Source organism: Pleurodeles waltl, chromosome 8 (genome assembly GCF_031143425.1).
Source record: "Pleurodeles waltl isolate 20211129_DDA chromosome 8, aPleWal1.hap1.20221129, whole genome shotgun sequence".
NCBI lineage: Eukaryota > Metazoa > Chordata > Amphibia > Caudata > Salamandridae > Pleurodeles > Pleurodeles waltl.
Window position 1 is genome coordinate 791,677,314 of NC_090447.1, and position 22,746 is coordinate 791,700,059.

Genomic DNA, 22,746 nt, shown 5'->3' on the forward strand with positions numbered 1-22,746 from the left:
AGGTGAGAGCCTTTTTAGGCCTCACTGGATACTACCGCAGATTTGTCAAGGGTTATGGTACCATTGTATCCCCCTTGACAGAACTCACTTCCAAGAAACAACCTAGGTTGGTGAATTGGACAGAGGCTTGTCAGAAAGCCTTTGATTCTCTGAAGGAAGCCATGTGCACGGCCCCCGTGCTCAAGGCCCCTGACTACTCCCAGGACTTTATTGTGCAGACAGACGCTTCAGAGCATGGCATAGGGGCTGTTCTAGCACAACTAAATGAGGAACGCTCAGACCAACCAGTAGTCTTTATTAGCAGAAGACTATTACCAAGGGAACAAAGGTGGAGTGCTATTGAGAGAGAAGCACAAATACTTTACACATTGCCTTCTAAGTTAAGCCTGACTGCTCGTGCCAAGCTACCAGAGGGTGGGCACAGGATAAGTTTGGATTGTGTGTGACTTACCCTGACTAGAGTGAGGGTTCTTGCTTGGACAGAGGGTAAACTGACTGCCAACCAAAAACCCAATTTCTAACACAGGTCCTTCTAGGTGGTGAGGGGTTTTTGCATTCTGAGGATACTGAGAAAAACTGCACCCTCATTTGAGCAGAAATGCAATATCCTCGTGGTCGTAATACATTTAATAGTCCTATTTTTAAGCAGTACTTCATGCAAAACTTCTATAATTTCTAAGCTTTATGAGTAATAGGTGTTACTATTACCCATAACAACCATATTCAAAGTACTAATTTCAGAAAGATGGCACAATGGGTCAGAATTGTTGTTGCAATTTGATATTATAACTTGCAGGTCAATGCATAACTCAGCAGCAAGTGTTTAACTCACTGAGCAATCGCCCCATTTGATATGAAATGAGGTACAGGGATTGGAATAATGATCACAAGGCAGCAACTTTGCATTTGTCACATGATCCCCTGTCCCTCCTGAGGCTGTACTATGCACTGTAAGGAAATGAAGTCTATGAGTCAAACGTGAGCCCAAAACTCAGGTTCCATTTGGACACAACAGAGTGCAACAGTAACTCTCTAAGGTCACCAAACTACTCAGTTGGTGTAAGTCTGAGAACAAGGTTACCCCTGAAAGGAGTCCAGAAATAAATGATGCCTTTAATACAGTTTAATTCAAATTTTAAAAGACTAGGATAAGATATAGATATGGTCGTTAATGCATAATGGAATGCACTACCACTGTATCTGTACACAAATAGGCGTTTATGCAGCCAGAGGAGGCAGAGAGAAATGGACATTAGTGGACATGATGTAAGCTAATTACAAAAACAAAGGAAAACGTCTAACAGCGATGGAGGGAGAGGTAGATGTAGGAGGTAATGCGAAAATGTACTGATGGAGAGATGTATACAAAAGTTCATATTGTGGACTGCATTTAGACAGGAGGGAACATTTAGTTTGGAGGTCAGGAATGGATAGTAATTGATCATTAAAATAGCCGTGATAACCAAAACAATCCTTTGATTCACCAAGTTGCCTAGTATATAAAACAGTTTCACACTTGTAATAATCTGTTATGCCGAATAGTTGGTTCTTGGAAAGTAATAATTGAGGGGCGATGTTCAAGGTAGAAGAGGTGCCAGTATTTTGCAGGAATGGGAAATAACTGGTGTGCATAACTGAGAGATTTCTGTTGTGAAGGGAAGAATTTATTTAAAGTAAACAGGGAAAACAAGAGATTTCTCTAACTGCAGCCACAAAGGGGGGTATAATGGACAATCTGGAGAAACGTATCAGGTAGGCTGTTTAAAAGAAAAGGCATAATGGTATTTTTTCAAATCTGGGAATTTAAGGCCCCTATTAGATTTATCCTTTTTTTTTTAAAGTGGACAGGGCTATACAAGGAGACTTTCCTTCCAAATAAATTTTGATAAAAGGAAGTCTACTTTTTTAAAATAACGAACAGGAATATGAACTGGAATCTTGGCAATAACATATAATATTACGGGTGTAAACATCATCTAGATAGAGTCGAGCCTGCCCCACCATGAAAGAAAAAGTGGGTGTCAATGGGTATTATTCAAATTTCTGTCTTGGTAATATAATCAAAGTGTAATTTTAAAGTGTCCTTAATAGTCAGTGAGAACCACAGACCCAGATATTATACTTTGGAGGATTGCCAAGTGAATCAAGTATGTGCAAAAAGTTGCTTATTAAACAAGACATTTAAAAGTAATCCCCCACATGTATCAGTAATAAGGCAATATTCTGACAGGTGGGAAAAAGCAGCAACTTGCTGAAGGAAAGGAGGAATGAAAGCTATAGGTTTAGAACAATAAAATAGAATGTCATCAGCGTAGACTGCCATCTGAATTTGTTATGACCCAATTAGAAAGCAAGATATGAGTGCATCTTGTCTGAGTTTGTTTAGAAAGGGTTCCAGTAGGATAATAAACAAAAGAGGTGATAGCGGGTAACCTTGGCTCTCCCACTTGCTGCTGTGGGGCCTGTGTACAGCAAATATATTAAAGCAATCAACTTAGGTGAAAATCTCTTTCAGTGCTTGAAACATAAAATCTCAACCAATCCTATCAAAAGCTTTTTATGGTTCCAATGCAAAGGCAGCAATCAGATGGTCTAGTGTAGAGAGCCCTTGCTTAGTATGTTGAAAAAGTCAAGAGCATTGTCAGAGGCCAATCTGTCCATAATAAAAACAGATTTTTTTAGGGTCTATACGATCAGGTAAAATAGGGTCAATGCATAATGCCAAAATGTTGCTAAAATATTATAATCAGCACTAACTATAGAAATGGGTTGATAGTTCTCATACTGTGAGAGATCTTTATTATCCATTGGAATTAAACAATTTATGGCATCCTGGAAGGAGGCTTGAGAGGCACCATTAGTGATGAATGAGTTAAATACAAGTAGAAGGTTATGAAGGAGAAGCTTTGTGAAGTGACTGTAAAAGTTAATAGTAAAACCATCAGGTCCAGGAGCTTTCCCTCTAAGCAGCATGGAGACAGCATGAGTGATTTCTGAAAGTGTAATATCTGCTGCTAGTGTATCACAATCAATATGCTGCAAAGAAGGAGAAGCAATAGATTGAAAGTATTTGGCTACATCCCACTGTAGTGGTTGTATTTCTGGTGAATATAAGTGGGTATAAAACTTAATAAATTAATTTAAGATACCTTTATCCTTAAAAACGGTAGTTTCCATATTGTTGTATAAGGATTCTATTCTAGTCCTGTCGCTCCTGATTTTTAAATACTTTGCAAACAATTTTCCCTTTTTATTTTGACCCCCATAGTATTGTTCACTACTCTTCAATAGGTATGAGAAAGCAGCATTTGTAGTTAATCTATCAAAAGTAATTTTGGTGTCTATATGGTGCCGCAATGAATCTCCCTCACCTCCTTTTTGCATGCCCCGCGTATACTGCCCCCCGTAGGAAATGGCTGGCCCCGGCATGCAGACTACTGAGAGCACGCTGCTCTGCGCTAGCTCTGCGAATCCTTAGATCAGACACCAGGCCAACGCTAGTGATCGCTATCGCCAAATTCCTCGGAGCTAGTTGGCTTATTAGAGGGAAAACTCTCCTGGACAAAGACTCCAAATAAGACTGTCCCAACATCCTGCAGAGTGCATTTCACTTCATTTCATTTTTTCTAATTTCATTCCATTTTATTCTATCTCATTTTTATTCCATTTTAATTTTTATTTATATTTCATTCCCTTTTATCACCATATTAACCTGCAATTTTATTTTATCATGTGCATTTATTTGTATTTATTACTGCTCGCGCTTTTTTGGCTCTTGTAGCCGCAATAAAGCTTCTTTGAATTGAATTGAATTGAAATCTAATTTTTAGAATGGTAAAGGTATATTTAAATGTTTCATCTTGTCAAGTAATTGGTTTGGCAGGGCTTCCATAGATTTTATCTTTTGTGAGACAAACTGTATTTTTAAACCTCTTGCTGCTGCTTTAAAAGCATAGCAAATCATTACAAAAGAGGAATCGGGTGTAGTGTTAAAAGCAAAAAATTCAGAAGCAAAGGATTCAAATTGAAATGTAAATTTAGTGTCTTAAAGTAATTAATTACTAAAGCTCAATCTACCTGTGTCTGTAGAAATGGTATAATATCAAGATCTTCGCATATTGTTGCATGATCCAGGGTGAAGAGATATGGATTTGGGGCCAACCAAGATGGAAGCACCTTCCTTAGCTTCGATGGATGCAGAGAGATTCCTAACTTCATGAGACCGCTCCAGCGCTCGCTGAAGGAGGAGAAAATGATGTGTCTCTTTCTCATGATTTGGTGATTCACTGTAGCTTTTCTACAACCTCGCTGCTCCTCATTCTTTCCTACTGCCGGCCCCAGGCAATATCTTCACATGATGGGAGGTTGCACCCACCATTTTGAGAGGTGGTGAGTGCATCTCCTCATTAATGTCCGCAACTGGAGCTGGCACACTCCTTTTATTAAACCCCCACTTTCTCCTCCAAACAAAACATGCCCTTGGCCTCTGTTGGGCCTGTATTTTAATATGAAACACTACATTTGCCTGAAAACAAAAGGTGAGTGCTCTGGAAACTTTTTTTTTATACATCATAATGCTTCTTCACCTCAGAGTTTCACCTTATCTGCCTAAGCTGCCTATAACTGTCTGCTATTGCCAAAGGCTCTCAGATTTACACTATATTTCCCTGAGCTTTTTCTTCATTTTACACAGTCCTGTGGTTTGCTGAATTTCTTTTCATGGAAGAGTTATCGTTCTTTCTAGGGAAATAATTAATGTGACTTTTCAAAACTTTTGTTATTCACAATTTACTCTGTCTCAGTGCCTGTATCTGTGGTTTTCATTGTGCCAATAATGCCACCAATGTGCTCTACTTACTTTTCTGCTTAACAAGCTTGTAAGGAATAAGTAGTCTCCTGAAATCTTCCCTTCTTTTTTAGCCCTTTTATTGTATATGGGGAAACAAGAAACCTTAAACTCTTTGGTACCTGCAACAACAGTATATTATCAGACTCAGACTCTAATTGCAACATTATGGATGACACTAATTCACAGAAATCTAAATGCAATCTAGGTACCATTCTGAAAACTTTGTTGCTTGGTAAAATGCTGACAGGGTCAAATAAAAGACCAAAGAAAGACCCCATTCACAGATGAAATCTACACCGGCTTCTATGGATGTGATTCTTGAAGAAATATGTGCACTGTGAACTTTAATAGAAGAGACTACCAAGACGTTACAACATTTAAATTATAAATGGTCTTCTCTGTAGTCACAAGTTTTAATGGTATAGCAAAAAAGAGACAATCTTCAACTTTCATTCTCCCATATTACTCATCTTGAGTCGAAGATTTCTCTCCTTAAAAAAACACACCAAGGATTTTGAAAATCGAAATTGCAAGAATAACCTCCGCCTATATGGTCTTCCTGAAAACACAGATGGTTTTAACCTGACCAATTATTTTCAGTCTTTTCTCCCAAAGCTTCTAGATATGTATGCAACCACTCCCCTCAACAAACAAAGGGCCCACAGGCATGGTTCCAGAACTTACACCAAGCCAGGAGGAGTTATTTTGTTCTTGCAACATACAGACCTTTTACAAGTAATGTCTGCTGTCAAAGCTAAAAAGCTAATTATCTGGGCCATCCACGGACTATTTTTCTCTCAGGATGTTGCTAAAATTACAGCAGATCACCGGAAACAATTTCTGGATATGCGACCTCAGTTAAGAGCCATAAATGCTAGATTTATCCTAATTCATTCTTGCTTGTTTATAGTGACAAACAGAGACAGGACAGCCACTTATGAGGAGCCTGCCTCACTTTAGAAATTTCTTCAGTAGCGTAGAAAATAAGTTATGGACACTTCCCGAATACTTTTGGTGAATATTAAAGTGTTAGGTAACCCTATTAAGAGGCAGAAGGTGTTAGCAAACTTAGCCAGACTGAAAACAGATGTTGCATTGCTTCAAGAAATACTCCTTTCTGAATTAAAGGTTGACAAACAAAAAAGATGTATTGATTCTTTGTCACATTAAATTACAATTTACAGTTGTTACCCAAGAGTCTGATTTGAAAGGTAATTGGATTATTGTTAAAAGCATCTTATTGATAACATACTCCCTAACTATTTTAAATGTATATGGTCTAGGTTCTCCCCCCCCCCACAGCGCCTTGAGACCCTAATGGGTGAGTAGTGCGCTTAAAAAATTATTTTGATTGACTTTTTTTTTTGATTGATTCTCTTGCTAGTACCTCCTGGACACCAATTCCCAATAAATTACTCCAATATAATGATGATTATATTATATTTGGTGATGAATGCAATCAAATGCATGAACCTATATTGGATAGTCAAGTCAGTAAACACTAAGATGCACTCAAAATTTAAATCCACCATCCAACATAAATCATTAGTTGACATGTGGAGATTGTGCCATCCAGATCTCTGTGAATATACTTTTTACTCAGCACCTCACTATTGACAATTCAGAATAGAGTATACCTTTCTCAGTAAAACCCTAGTCCAACATGTCCTTCATTCTTATATAGAAAAAAACTCTGCTTAGATGTTTCTCTCAGAAATAACACAAATCCCCCTCTGTAGAAATGTCAGATAGAATCTCCAAAGAGGTACATTTCCTAGGGAGAACCCTGGAAGCCCTCTTTTGGATGAATGTTGGAATCTTGGTTGTGAAGACTGGAAACCCCCCAAGACACAGATATCTGCCACCCAAGGCATATATTTTTGGGTCACTTGGCACTGCTGATACCATTTCTGTTTCAGGGGTGTTCAAGGCAGCAATAGGAACAGAAAGTAAGCAGGAGTAGCCTTCTCTTAGCCACTCAGCAGCATGTAGAAGTATGTATAGGGGCGAACTGTGGGACAAAGGTGAACAATGTGATTCCCTCACATGTCAAACGGTGAGTGAAGTAACTTGCACTACCCATGACAATTTGCTATATTGGCTTTAATGTCCCAAGGTAATAATTTCTGAAGCACTGAGCTCAAACTGATCACTGTTATTTATTATTGCTCTATGACATGTTTGCCTACTTCTGTACTGGCCATAAGACCAATGAAGGGCGAAAACCATATTCCAAGATACCGCTCATTTTATCTTTTTAAGGGGAAATCATCATAACTGAGCTGCTACCAAGGAACATAAAACAGATATTACACCATACAGCAGTGCTGAAATGGGAATATGTGCAATTTTGTAGATAATAAGTTCTTAAATTTGTTTCCAAGGAATTGTGGGAACCCCTAAGAACTGTTCCACAAAGTCACACCAGGAATCCACTAGAAACCGTGCTGCTGTGCAGACTAACAGCAAAATAGAGCAAGATAGTCAATCCTACTTTAACAGATCAAGTCAGTCCTTTGCTCTGATTTCTTGCAATAGTAATAAAATTGGTTCGTGGATAGAGAATCCTATTATAGTAGTAGAGGCCAATTCACAGACTTAAATTTGACTGTAAACTTAATTTTACAACCGAATACACTTCAGCTACCTCAGTTACACCTGCGAGGAATTCAGACAGAAAGGGTGAAGGGCTCACTTATATTTGCTGAAATCTCCATCATAAGTGCAGAGATCAAGGGATGGGATTAAGGGTGTGGTTAGGCTTGGACGTTTGTGAACAACCACATATTAGTACATTTCTGGGCAATCACAGTCTGCTCACGTTCCCCTTTCAAGCCTCAAAAGGCCCAAAAAGTACTCCAGCTAAGTGTGTGTGTGTGTGTGTGTGTGTGTATGCCTTTCCACAGTGAAAGGGAAATGGATCTCTCCTAAATTAGGCATTGTGCCAGGAAAGGGGGTTCTCCGTGGGGAAAATATTTTCCATGTGAAGATAAAAATAAATAATGATAAAATAGTGTATTTGGGGGTTTCCATTTCTCCTCTGCAGAGTTCTCCTTCACAGAGAACACCATTCAGATGGCAATGAATCCTCAAAGGAACTCATGGTTTTCTAATGATTCTGCATGGGAGACATGAGCCAGAATAGCTTTCCATGTAGATTCCAGATGGAATTTGTGAATTTCAGAAAATGGTAAAAGAAAGTAGATTTAAAATACTTTACTTGTGAATAGAACCCATAGTGGCAGTCAATATCCGTTAATATTGGGCTTTCAATATTTTGAAGAACACCTTGCCCAAGATTACATTCAAACATAAGAAGAAGAAAATGGCTGCAAAGGAAGAGATAGAAGAGAAATTCATTGACCAGGTAGGTTTGAAGCATAAATCACTGTAGAGGCCAATGTGCATAAATTTAAATGCATCTATGGGCATAAGATGTGTAAGACAAATGTGTGATTAAAATGTTGCCATCCTGAATAACAAATCCGGGATAAATAGCATTTTAAAATTGTAAAACGTATCAATCTCTTAACTATAGAAATGGGGATGGGAAAAGGGGTTTGTAGAGGGATTGGTTAGAAGAATGTATGTTTGTGAACATTCTCAAATATTTTTCTAGACCTTTCCCATCCAGGAATATCTTATAAAGTTACTCTTAAAGCGATGCAAGCCTAAGTCTTTTAGAGATATGCTAACTACTCTTGTGTAAAAGACATAGGTCAAGCACAACACGTTGGGGTCTTTAAAGTGTCACCAATCAAACGTGAGAAACTTGGGGCCTCATTATGAGAAAGAGTTTGACGACCGAGCTGTGGCAGTCTGACTGCCACATTATAACCCTGGTGGGTGGACCCGCCAGGGGACTACTGTCTCCCCCTGGAACGTGGTTCCAGATGGTCCAATGTTCTGTACTCAGTTGGGGTGGTACTAAACTCAGCTCCGCCTGGCTGATTACAAATCAGCTTTTCGTCAACCTTCTTATGGTGGGGTCCCCGCCATGAGAAGGCTGATAGAAAGCCAGTGCCCAGTGCCACAGGGGGTCCCATGGCATGGCATGGGCAGCACAGGTCCCCCCCGCCCAGCACCGTTGGAATGCACATTGTCTGCTTTGCAGACAGTGGACATTCTGAGGGTGCTGTGTGCTATGGCCTTAAGGGAGACAAGACCATTATCGTAGAAGTGTACCCGCCGGGCAGCCCAGGGGGAACCACATACTACAATCTTCCCGCTGGCTAGCCCGCTGGGAACATTGTAATATGCTCAGGGGGCGCCCTATCCACGAGTCTGGCGGTCCCCGCGGTGGGACTACAAAATTCATTATAAGGCCCTTAACCTCTGCTCATATTGCTGTCTGCGGACAATATTTTGTAGAAAAATCTCTAGCTGGATGTTGATTTAGCCCATCATTATTGTGAGAAATCTAGATAAAACAAAATACATTTATCAGTCAATATCACCAGCATATCGCTGATGACAGTTACATGGTGAAAATGCATAAAATCAGATGGTGACAAGAAGTTATTCTCCATGTGAATCAGCTGAATAGTGAAAAGAGAGGGGCATTTCAAAATTGTGCTGCAGGGACTTAGCTTCTGAATTTGTATTCATCTCTAAATGATGCCTTTGCACTTTCAAATAAGTGAAGGTGTAAGGCACAACAAAGAAACTGAAACGTAGTTAAGAGGCAAAAAGATAATAATTCAAGTCAAGGCTCACTTTGTTTGGTGGTGTTTTCTGCTACTGAGACAATATAAGTTATGAAGAGGCCTGTTTACTTGCTCGTCCTTAAAGTATCTTGTTTTGACACGCCAACCAAGTAGCCAAAGCTGGTCTATTGTTTTGAATTGTGTGAAAGCACAGAGTGAAAGAATTATAAGGCACTCAAAAGGGTTACAAACAGTCTCAGATTATTTGACTGGGCACAGTTTCACAAAAAGTCATTGCTGGCTCGGGGAAAACTAGCAGTGTTATGCCCATCAAAGTAATCACATAAGGAGGAAACCATTATGACATAAATCACAAAAGAAAGAGGTCACCCTAAATAAAGCCTGCTGCAACAACTGCTACAGAGAGCAAAAAACAGGCCTTGTATAAGCCAAGAAATTCAATATTTTTCCCATTTGCAAAACTAAAGGAAGAACTGCTAACTTGTGTCACTACCTTTGTAGAAATCACTAGCCATGCTAAACAATTGGCACATTTTAAAACCCTTGCTAAGGCACCCCAGAATCCCACCTTTGCCTTAAGGAAGAAAACTAACTTGAGAGATTATTTGTTGAGAGCACAGGACAATTAGTACCTATAACACTAACCCAAAGATGTGGCACATGTATATCATGTCCTAGAGTACTACTGGCAGGTTGAAGATCCTGTACAAGGAATTTACCATGTCTAACTCTCTGCATGTAGTATCAGCTATCCTCCGCCAACATGGACTTGCACATATTGGCAACATTGACGGTAGTAAATGGGTTCCAATCATTTAATCCCTCTGGGTTTTTTCATTATTGACTACCCAGTTCTTGGACTTTTACTCTGAGTGAGTCTCACCTGTGTGTCACTCATAGTAAATTCACAGTAAATGGACTGAGAGTGCTAACAGTCAATGTCTGCCTTTTAGGATAAGGCCACTGCTGTGCAGCTAGAAACTTTGGGGGTCATTCTGACCCTGGCGGTCCATGACCGCCATGGCGGAGGGCGGCGGAAGCACCGCCAACAGGCTGGCGGTGCTTCCTGGGCTATTCTGACCGCAGCGGTAAAGCCGCGGTCAGAAAAGGGGAACCGTCGGTTTCCCGCCGGTTTTCCCCTGGCCCAGGGAATCCGCCATGGCGGCGCTGCTTGCAGCACCGCCATGGGGATTCCGACCCCCTTCCCGCCAGCCTGTTTCTGGCGGTGTCCACCGCCAGAACCAGGATGGCGGGAACGGGTGCTGTGGGGCCCCTGGGGGCCCCTGCACTGCCCATGCCACTGGCATGGGCAGTGCAGGGGCCCCCTAACAGGGCCCCATAAAGATTTTCACTGTCTGCATTGCAGACAGTGAAAATCGCGACGGGTGCCACTGCACCCGTCGCACCCCTGCAACTCCGCCGGCTCCATTTGGAGCCGGCTTCCTCGTTGCAGGGGCTTTCCCGCTGGGCCGGCGGACGGCCTTTTGGCAGTCGCCCGCCGGCCCAGCGGGAAAGTTGGAATGACCGCTGCGGTCTTTTGACCGCGGTGCGGTCATTCGGCGGTAACCGCATGGCGGGCGGCAACCGCCGCCCGCCGCAGTCAGAATGACCGCCTTTGTCTCTTTGCTGGTTATACATGAACAAGTAAGCACATACATGTGTTCAAGTACGCAGGCTGCACTTATGAGACCATTGTCTTGAGCTGCCTGGTATTTGCACAGAGGTAGCCCTGTCACAGAAGGTACCCTTCAAGGATTGGGACTGACCTGGAGGAGGCCTTATAATGTGAGTGACATTCATAGTGTAGGTCTGTAGTGCTTAAACTATATTACACATTAGAGGCAAAATCTGCATTAAAGTACAATATTACCCCACTTACCACTGCATGGGCCAGTGACATATCACTCAAGAGGTAAACATGTATCCCAATTGTAGACTTACAGACCCTGACATCTTACCTACACTCCTTATGGCACTGTAAGAATTGTCATATTTTCCTGGCTCAACTCATATTTAGAATCCAGGGTTTTGTTCCTCCTACGGTGCCAGGTAAATACTCTGCTCTTCAGCAGCAGGATCAGAGGCATCCACACACAATACAGCTCTTAACAGTGTTTTACCCAGTTTCTGGGAAAAGAAGGGTGGGGAGAAAATCTTCATTGGTAAATTAGCTGGTCACTTTACACCTAGGCTGGGGCAGCTCAGGTCCACAGAAATAAAGGAGAAGGAACAGACTTCTGGAGCCAAACACAGAAGGGGCTCATTTTCAAAGTTTTGTTTGAAGGTAGCTACATCAGCTAAAGATGGAGCAAATACTCTAAGGGGTTCTCTTTCCATAGACAATTTGAAATCTATATTGCTATATTGGAATGTCTTAAAAGATGTGCAGGAGAGTCGGGACAGAGGTAAAGTGATGATGGGGCACCCTAGGGTTGGCCAGGGGTGCCTGGTTACTAGAACCCTATGCCCACACTTAAAACTCCTGTACTGGGAGGGACAGATGAGAAGACACTGGACCTGGGATCAAAGATGGTGAAAGAGTGCCCAGCTGTATGGAGATGCCACATGATGCACATACCAGGATATATTTTTGGATTTTGACTCCAGTTGTCCCTCAGGACTAGGATGGATTTCTCCACCCACTGACACATAGTTGTCTTGGAAGTAGCCAAGTGGCTGTGAGACCTGGGGAGTATGGCAGGTAGGGTGCATTGATGTTTGCCTGTGGAGGTGCAGCACAAGAATTCCCCACAAGCAGCAAGGAGTACTAGGAGACCAGATAGAGGAGGGGACTGGCACAGGGACCCAGAAAACCCTTCTCCCAGTAAAAAAGCACACTTTATAGGCCAGGGAGCCTGAATATAATGCTCTTTTTGGAGAGGGCTGGCCACCAGGAACACAATGAACCCAGGATCGTGGGATAATGCGTTACAGCCTGTATGTGTAGAGGAACTGGTGAGAGAACAAAGCACATGTCACTTCACGGTGCTTTCTCAAACAGAAGGAGGGCCAGGAAACAGCTAAAGTTTATTCTTTTACACTTTAATGGGAGGGGCATGTGTGTTGACCACTCTCCAAGTACTGTTATGTTCCTGCGAGCCCCCGTCTAATAACTGGCAGGCACATCAAAAGCAGTTCACAGGAGATCCATCACTTGGAACTGCAATGGATCCTTCTGGACAGGTGCATTAACCTCCCCCATGCGCATATGTGGGGCAGTGGGGGGCCCTGGTCTCTCATGAAGTGGGCAGGTAATGTGCACCACTCCCAGCAACAGATGGGAGCAAAAGGAAAACTTGTCCCACCAAGTAGGAGCAGATCATGAAATGTTCTGGCTTATGCATGCTGCACACTTAAGGGACCTAGGGGGCCTTGACTCTTCCCTTGCAGCCCCTAGTGACCAACAAGGCTGTGGGTGCACCAGTGGGACTACGGTATGAGACTGCATGCCAGGAAAAGCTACTATTTTAATATGCACACTGCATGACAGGGAATCATCCCATAAGTCCCTGCGCGCATTAAGACATTTTCATAATGGTGCTCCAAAGAGGGGGAAGGGGCACCACTAATGGGTTTTTAATATTGTGGGAGCTGCTTGACGTCCAGCAGTCCCCTCCAAAATATCTTTGTCTAGTCTCCAGGGGTCTTATAATTATGGCCGCTGAAATGACTTTTCATCATCTGAGAGCATTCCCCAAGCCTGTGCTTGTGCATAAGGGCTTTGGAGGACTTCTGGTGGCTGGTCGTAGATGTGCATTTGCAGCATAATGAAAGTAAAAGAAAGATTTGGGAGTTACGTTTTTCAACCCCATGCTTTATTGACAATGATGATGGTTACAAATGGAAAGTTATCCCATGTAGAGAATGCTTTTGACCTTTGGTACTCACCCATGAATTCGATGGTGGGTTATAACATGTATTACAAATTGATATTGTTATCATTGATTGCAGTGGTGAAATGTACCCTGCTTTTACTGATGAAAAGCCAGTACGCCTGACTTATTGATAAAAACACCAACTTATGTTGTGCGTGTAGTATATGTGGGGGGTATTGTGATTATAGGATTTGGGACCCAGTAGGGTAGAAAGGTTATATGAGGGTTTCCAAAACCACAGTGTACAAGACATTAGTCGATATATATATATATATATATATATATATAAAAAAAAAATATATATATATATATATATAAGAAAACAATATATTTTGGGCAATATTAGTATTAAACAATATTTAATTATTTCCAATTGTTCGAAATTGGGGTGTTGGTTAGCTTGGCACAAAAAGCAGTAAGGCTAAACTTGGAGACAATGGGCCTGATTACAACTTTGGAGGAGGTGTTAATGCGTCCCAAAAGTGACGGTAAAGTGACGGATATACCACCAGCCGTATTACGAGTCCATTATATCCTATGGAACTCGTAATACGGCTGGTGGTATATCCGTCACATTTGGGACGGATTAACACCTCCTCCAAAGTTGTAATCAGGCCCTATGTGTTAAGTATTTATGGGTTACACAAACAGCAACACAGTGACAAAACAACACAATAAGAATCCCAACCCAGTTTAGAAAAATACAGAACATTTAATAAATGATTTGACACCAAAACCATCAAAATCCAATTAGTAGAACCCAAGTTATGATTTTTCAAAGTTTAAGTGTCAAAATAGCAAGTCCTCAGTTTTAGAAAATGGCCACCTGGATACCCTTAGCACCACAACCAAGGGTCCAGGAGTGGATGGAGACCTCTTTGGGTGCAAGACTATCTCAGGCAGGTTTAAGATGAAGGGAGCCTGTTATATCTTTGTGGCTCAGAACAGGAGATCAGCTAAACTAGGCCTTGGAGTCACCTCTGAAGCCCTGGGTGCAGGTGGTGATGCAGGGGTCTACAGCAGGGCTCCAAGCAGCACTCCAGGCAGCAAAGCAGTCCTTCCAGGTGCAGCAGCAGTCTGGCAGAGTGCACAGCAGGTCACAGCAGCAGGCAATCCTCTGAGAGTCCTTCCGCAGGTCCAGTAGTGAAATGAGGAGTAAGGTTTGAGAGCCCTATTTTTATACCCTGGTGCCCTGCTCCAAGAGGTTGGGTGAAGTTTCCAGAAGAGCTCTCTGAAGTTCCAGGAATTTCCTGTCTCCCCTGCCTTGGCTCCTACCTGACTGCACAGACAAACAGGGTTGTTAAGCATATTGTGTGGTGGCAGTGCACCAGCCTATTCAGTTGCAAGTGGGGCTGTGCTTAGATCTGCCCCCCCATCAAGTCAGTTAATGGCCCATTCAGGCTTTGCTAATTTCCCTATTGTTTGACGGTCTGGGGTGAATTCATAATGTCACAACTGTCAGTTACACCCAGTCATGCCTAGAGGGCTAAAGACAGGAAAATGCCAACTTTTTAAAAGTGTCTCACTTAAAATTGCATGATAATCAGGGAGGTCGTACACTGGACCAATCAACCTCCCTGTCCCCATTTTTTGTGAATCACTTAAAATTGCTCCTAGAGGAATTGTTTAGATATAGTATGTGTATATATGATCGAGTCTTCAATTAATGAATAAGACAACTCTGCACTGTTAAAATCTAATATATTACTCAGTAGGATTCAGGAAGTTCAAAAAAATGTAAAACAAAATCATCATACATGCACCCTGGGGGCACCTTAGAGGTGCCCCCCGGAAAACATACCAACCGCTGGTGAGCTCACCAACCAGTTCTGGCCAGTCTGCCACCAACAGATGAGAATTTGACTCCCCAGGTTGAAAGCCTTCGCTCTCTGTTGCTCAGAAACATAAAGTTGGGCTGGGGTGTGTGTTAGAAATGGGGTCTCTGGTTGGCAGTGAGTTTGCACTCTGTCCAAGCAGGGACCTTCTCTCTAGTCAGGGCAATGAAGTTACACACTCAAGATAACCCCTGCTCACCCCCTTGGTAGGCAGGACCTCTATTGTGTAGTGCTCTGTGAATGAAGCACAGAGATTTGAACTTTACCCATTGTTCCACCAGAAGCCAGTGGAGGAGGTAAATGGAGGATTTGGTTGATTGATGTCTTGGAATATTCAAGAGGAGGCAAGCATTCTGAACCATCTTCAGTCTTTTAACCACATACTTGGGAGAGCTGAGGTAAAGAGCATTACCATAGTCCAGATTTGAGATGACCAGGGCCTGGACTATGAGCTTTTGGCTAAGAATGTGAGAACTTTAAAAACGTTCCTTAAAAGTCTGAGAAGACTAAAACTGGTGGCGGCTGTCTTTTTAGACTGATGATCCATGGTGAGCCGCGAATCAACCCAGACTTGCATGCTCTTTATATTACCTTTAGGAAGAGGCAGAGCTTTCAGACAATCTGGGATAAGTGACTAGGGATCCTGGAGGAAGTGATTCCCTAGGAACATCACCTCAGTTTTGTCTTCGTTTAATCTCAGTTTGCAGTCAGATCTGGTCACGGCGTGAAGACTAGGGGTCAGTGAGGAGTGATCCATGTTAGATTTGGTGGAAAAGGAAACAACCAATTGAGTATGGTCGGCATAGGACACCAACTACAGACCATATGCTTTTAAAATCTCTGCTAATGGGTACCTATACAGATTGAACGGTGTGGGGCTCAGGGAGGAGCCCTGGGACACCCAACAGTAGAACAAGACACAGTTAGAGAGGTACGAGATATCGAGAACTTGAAAGGTCCTATCCTCCAAAAAGAAGGAGAGCCATTTTAACGCATTGCCAGGGACTCTGGTGCCCTCCATTCTCTGAATCAGAATGGAGTGATCAACCATAGCAAAGGCTGCACTGAGACTGAGCAGGAAAATAGCAGCCGAACCCCCTTGATCGAGGCGACTTCTGACCTCTTCCATGACAGTAAGCAATGCTGTCTCAGTGCTGTGTTGAGGCCTGAACCCCATTTGAGTGGGGTGGAGGATATTGTGATCCTCAAGAAAGCCTGTGGGATGAATATTTACATGTTTTTCAATTAGTTTGGACACAGCCGACAGCAGGGAGATTGGCCTGTAATTATTGAGAAGAGCTGCATCAAGATGGGACTTTTTGAACAGTGGCTTAATTATACAGTGCTTCCAATTGTGCGGAACATGGCTCGTGGTTAGGGAGGAGTTGAGGAGGTTAGCCAGGACCAGAACAATGACTGCTGACCCCAGGGCCAGGATGTGTAGAGGTGCTGGGTCCAGTGGATAACCTGACTTTAGAGAATGAAGAAGGTTAGTGACTGAATCTTCTGTGAGGGGAGGGAAGACCAAGATAGTGGGATGTTGTGACGCAAAATGACTGGGGGAGTCTGTTAACTGGTAGGGATTATCCGGGAAAGACTAAGATCTAGGTTTCTGCCAACTTTGGCATAATTCTGTTTAGCTGTTTTGACTGTAGCTTGAGACCCCATATTTTTCTCAGGCTCCCTTTTGTTGGATCAACCCGAACCTTTCCAGGAAGGAGATGAGATGGATACATTTTGTTTTGTAAACTTTTGGGAAGATTGGTCAAACTGTGCTAAAGTTATTAGCAAGCCAAAAAAAAGCTTTTTTTATGGAAACATGATACTAATTATAACCACCTAGTGGTGATCACCCATCCCTGAGCCTCCTTTGAGCCCAGAAGCCAATTCTGTTTTAGGAGGACATGCAACCCACTTACCGGAGCCTTTTCAGACCCTGGGGACCCCACCCCAGGGCCACTTTTGATAAAATTAGGGAGGGATGTTTGTGGCCCCCTCCCTGCCTCTATTTATGCCTGGGACCCCATCCCCTGGGCTGATCCTTTTTTAGGGGAAGGCGTGTGCGGCACCCCTCCTCTAGCCTCTTTAAGGCCCAGACCCCATCCCACAGGGCCAGTGTATTTTTGGTGAGATGGGCATCAGGATCCCCTCCCTGGTTATAGATCTGTCCCAGGGAACCCATCAGCCAGGGCCTAATACTGGTACAGTGTCCTGAGGACCTCCATCCCCCAGGTTTCTTGTGTTTCCTGTTCAGGAGAGGGCAGGCAGGGAATATAATCTTTATTCTCTGTTCACACTCTCCTGGACAGTGAACACATGTTTGCTCACACCTGGGTAGAGGCAGAGAAGAATGCTGCTCAAGCAGATTAAAAGACCCAGCTCCTACCAGCACCACAATAGATGCTGGCCGGGGAGTCGACTGATGACATGGGGATTTTGGGGCTCCACATGGTGTCTCCTAAGAAGGCTGCAGTGTGGGTGCCCCAAGTTGTACCCACGGAATAGAAAATGCAGGTTCCCGCCACTACCACAATGTGCGCTGGCTGAAGGGCCAGCTGCAGCTGTGGGGGCCTTGCAGCCACCCTTGCAGCCCCCAACATTAGCATATATTGTGGATGCCCCTGATGGGCACTGGGGCACCCACTTTAAGAAACAATGCTAGCTTCAGTCAGCACCACAATGGGTGCAGATTAGGGTAACAGCTGTGGTTGAGGGGGACTTGGGGCTTCTGCTGTGGCCCCCAAAATTGGTATATGTTATGGGTGCCCACAGTGGCCACCAGGGCACCCAAAAAAATTGAAAGATTAATAAATGAGCGATAGGAATGGCTCATTTAATATTAACTGCTCCGTGCAAGGAGCACCACCTAATGCCCTGCAAATGAATTTTTAATCATATTTTTAGATCTTGGTGGTAATCCTAGAAGGCACAGAGGCTCCACCAAGCATTTCTATGGGTATTACAGATGTTTAAACAAAGTCAATTGGTCTTTTTTACATGTTTTGATGTGCTGACCCATGATACAGCAATAAGCTTGCTGACCCCTTGCCAGTAGGTCTGCCTTTCTTTAAATGACAGCCATTATAGTGTTATATGACATAATCAGCCGTGCATAGCAAGGCAGTGGGCCCCCATGGAAGATTGGGTGCAGGACAATCCCATGCCACACACAGTGATAGACATCTCATTTTATGTTACAATACCCATGGAAATTTGCTGAAAAAACTAAAGGTGCTGGAAAGTGGATTATTGGTAAGGGCAGGTAAGTACCTACACTTATCAATAGGCCACTAACCCCACTAGGTTCAGTTAGGACTCAATAAATTAACCCCAGCTCAACCCTTGGTAGCTTGGCAAAGAGTGACATGGCTTAACTTAGGAGACAAAGTGTAAAGCATTCAAGTATCACAAAACAGTAATTAAATGAAACACAAGAAACAGTTTAAAAATCCAAAACCAATTTATAAAATTCGGAAATATTTTTAGCTTTAAAATGCCACCAAGAAGAATAAAATTGGATAAGGGGAACCAGAGATATGAATTTTTAAAGAATTTGTGTTTTTTAGCACTTAGAAACTAATAGCGCAAATCTGGTCATCTGGTCACGCCTCGACCAGGGCAAAGTCAAAGTTTAAGGCCGACCGCTATGGAGCTACCTCCCAGGACCCCTTCCTCGGATACGTGCCACAGGAGCCCTCGGTGAAGATTTCTACATTCGGAGTTAGACGATTTATTTAGATGAAAATCCTTCAACCAGGGCAAACCTGAATCTTGATCCGACACCCCAGAGCCTTCTTTGGATACACTGTGCAGGAGGTCCCGGTCGGTCCTTTTATGGAATCTTTCCAAAAAGTTCTCCAATCTTCTCCAAACTTCTGGATCCTCTTTCAGAATGTCTTTAAGGTTCTTTTGGAATCCACAGCTCACCCCAAGGTTCCAGAAGCTCGGAGTGGCTCCTTGAGGGTGCAGACTACAACTCCCAGAATGCACCTGGCTTAAACTCCAAATTGGCCAATGGACAGTGGTCAGCTGGTCAGGTCCTTCAGAATCTGAGACAGGGGACTCTCATTAGAATTTTTTTACCTGTAGCAAACAGGGAGTCCTAAAACCAGTTGAAGCCAGGCAAAGTCCTTCTTGTGGTGAAGCCCAAGTGTGCAGCTGGTGCAGTCCTTCAGAGTGCAGTGTCCAGGTGCAAGTCAGGGGTCCAACAGGGCAGACCTTCTTCTCCTGATGTTTTTCCTTGTAGGGATGTGAGGTGTGGGTGCAGCTCTGCCATATTTATCCTTGCTCCTGGATGAAAAAACAGGGGGGCCCTTGTTCTCCAATCAGATAAACGGTCCTTCCCCTTGTGATGACCACTTCCTGGGAAGAGTGGCAAAAATCAATCCCAGGGAGCAACATTCTTCAAAAATCCATCATGGCTGAAACTGATTTTTGGATGTTACTTCTGGCTGAGCCCACCCACTGGTGTGGCTAAAAGTCCAAACACACCTCTCTCCTGCCCTCCCCTAAATCTAATCAAGAGGGCACCTAATTATCTGGGGTTGCAGGATGTGTGGGAGGTGCTGGGTTGCTCCAAATGTCCTTCCCTGCCTTTGAAGACCATTTTGGCAGCCCCCCCTTCCTGCTTCCCCATCTGCTGAGGTAGTTCTCCTCCCCCAGGCACATCCTTTGTGTTCAGCCCAGGCCACTTCACACCTCATCAAGGCAGCCTGGCCAGGCTGCAAAAGGCTTGCCAAACAGAAAAGGGCACTACAGACCTGAAGTTTGCAACTTTTTAGGTAGAGTTTAAAACTCTTTACCTGAACTAGTTATATTAAATCCAACAATTGTAAGTTGTAGGATGTATTATAACAATTAATTTGATACCAAACTTGATGTATCTGACACTTAAGGGGACTTTGTTAATTAAAATAAACTCTCCCCATTTTAGCCTATGGAAGCCATTCACTACAGTGAGGGAAAAACAAATTTGGCAATTTTACCTCACCAGGGCTTATAAAACAACTTTTATAAGGTCTCTGATTATAATTACATGGCACCCAACCCTAGGGGCACATAGAGCACACCTTAGGGGTGACTTATATGTAAAGATAAGGTAGTTTAAGATTTTGGATGTAATTTTAATGTGAAAGTCGAATTTGCATATAACTTTAGTTTAAAAGCAGCCAGCAAGGCAGGCCTTCCTTTAAAATGACACTGGGCACATGAGAAGTGCACCTATGGGTGCACTACCTATGCTGGGGTCCCTAAAACTACATGCCCTACCATATACTGGGTACTTATAGGTAGGTTAATACTGGCAGTTATAATTAGCCTAATTTGCATATCCACTTTACACAAAGCAATGGCCCTGGGACAGGTAAGCAGTACCCAGCGCACAGCCAAGAGTCAGTAACCACCAGTATTTGTCCAAAAAGGTTTGGGGTGACCAGAGCAAAAAGGAGGACTTTCCTACAAAAGGTTAAAGTGACTCTCTAGTTAGGGATTGTAATAATATGCAACTTTACATAAAAAAAACCTTTTAAAATTTTAGGTGGAAATTTCAATTAAAACATACCTATTTAAACAAACAAAACCACTGAAATTCACCAGTTACAGACATTTCAATTAACTACAACTAATGCCCTAAAGTAACTATAATTTGCATCCTGGCCATGCACTGCTTATTACCTCCCATATGACATCACTTATGACATGTCCCAGGACAGCACTGATGACATGACTGCACCACTGGGAATGACAAAATGGATGACAACACTGTGCATTGTGGGAGCATTTAGGGCATGTGTTATAATTACCGGGGCACCCGCTGCATTTTCATAGTTGTTGTGGCCCTGAAGGATGGGATTCTGGGGTCTAGTAATGGCTTGGGGATGAGGTGGTGCACAAACCAATCCCCTTTAATAATAACATGTAGCCCGAGGGGAGCATGCTTCTACCCTAAAATAATAATACAAAACAAACTCCTAGCCTTGGCCCATCCGGAGGGAACTGTAGATCCATGTATCCTTTGCAGATCTACTGTGCTGTAAAAAAATAATTGTTTTTGCCTGGAGTGTCCCACTGAAACACCTGCACCAGGCCTAGGCGGCATGGTATCTCTACCTTGTTTTCTAAATATGTTTTAAAATATTTTTCTAGGACAAGGGACAGAGTCCCCTGGTCCTAAAATTGCTTCCACCACATCTTTGTTGATTCGTTGGCAGCTGATCAGATCTTTAGATCTTTTGGCTCTGTGGATCCTCTGTGGCGTGATCTATACATCAATTTTGACTTTTAATTTCTCAAAAACTACTGAACTGATTACACCAAATCACAAAAATCACACTTTCCGGACCAAGATGAATATTGCTGTTCCATTCTCCTGTGTAAAGTTGCATGCGGGAAGCTCGTTTTAGGACACCCTTTTTTATTGGCCAAACTTTCCAGAAGGAGCTGAGATGGATAATACTTTTTTGGAAAGTTTTGTGAGGATTCTTTACACAGCACCAAAGTTATAAGCAAACCAAAAAATCTTCTTTCTATTGACATGTGATCCTAATTATAACTATCCACTGGTAATACATGGGAGTCAGCAATCTCTGTCTAACATTCTGTCTGTAATTTCCTTATTGCAGACAACTTGTGACACCTCCAGTCACCTGTAATAAAGACATGACATAGCTGTTCAAATGTAATAACTTATTAGAGTTGAGTTCTGACCTCCTAATGTCAGTTGTAAGAACCAGCAACCAAAAGAAAAGTCAAGAAACAGAGCAAAATTAAAGCTGCAGTTTAAACAACAAAAGTAAAACCTGGCTTTTCCTTCCTTTGCACTGTTTTTCTAGATGATTAGTGATCAGCTGAAATAATATAATAATGGTGACTTTTTGTTTTGCACTCTTTGTAGGAAAGATAGAATATCTCTGCATGTTTTCTGAGCTACAGTATTTTTATTTTAATCTGAGTGGTATTAAACTAATTCTAATATCTTTATGTAGCAAATACCTAACTGTTTTTATGGTATGTTTCATATATGTGGTATATAATAATTAAATCAGGTCTAGGGCCTTTTTTGTAACTTTTCTTAAACAGATCTGATCTACAGCATCTGACACAACATTAACAATGAACCAATCAGGCCTATAGCCTTTATCGTTGGCTTTTCACCATAATGGGAGACAACTAAATGTCTTTACAACACATTCATTACCACACAATGCCTTTACCATGTTTATTCCTTTACTACACACACCTTTACAGTGAAAGGAAAGTATATTTAAGGTGATTCCTCTCTCTCTCTCTCTCTGTCTCTCTCTCTCTCTCTCTCTCTCTCTCTCTCTCTTTATATATATATATATATATATATATATATATATATATATATATATATATATACAAAGAGAGCGAGAGAGAGAGGGGAGGAATAAGTTATATATATCTATATATATATATATATATATATATACAGAGAGAGAGAGAGAGGGGAGGAATAAGTAAATATATGGGGTGGAAGGATGCTTTTAGGGTTTATGGGT

At 42.4% G+C, this 22,746-nt stretch overlaps 1 protein-coding gene across 13 annotated transcripts in view; it reads right to left on the minus strand.

Moving 5' to 3' along the window:
- Window positions 1-22,746, minus strand: part of HTR1F (5-hydroxytryptamine receptor 1F) — a 2,610,837-nt gene that overhangs the window by 430,289 nt on the left and 2,157,802 nt on the right. The gene's annotated exons all lie outside the window — the stretch shown is intronic.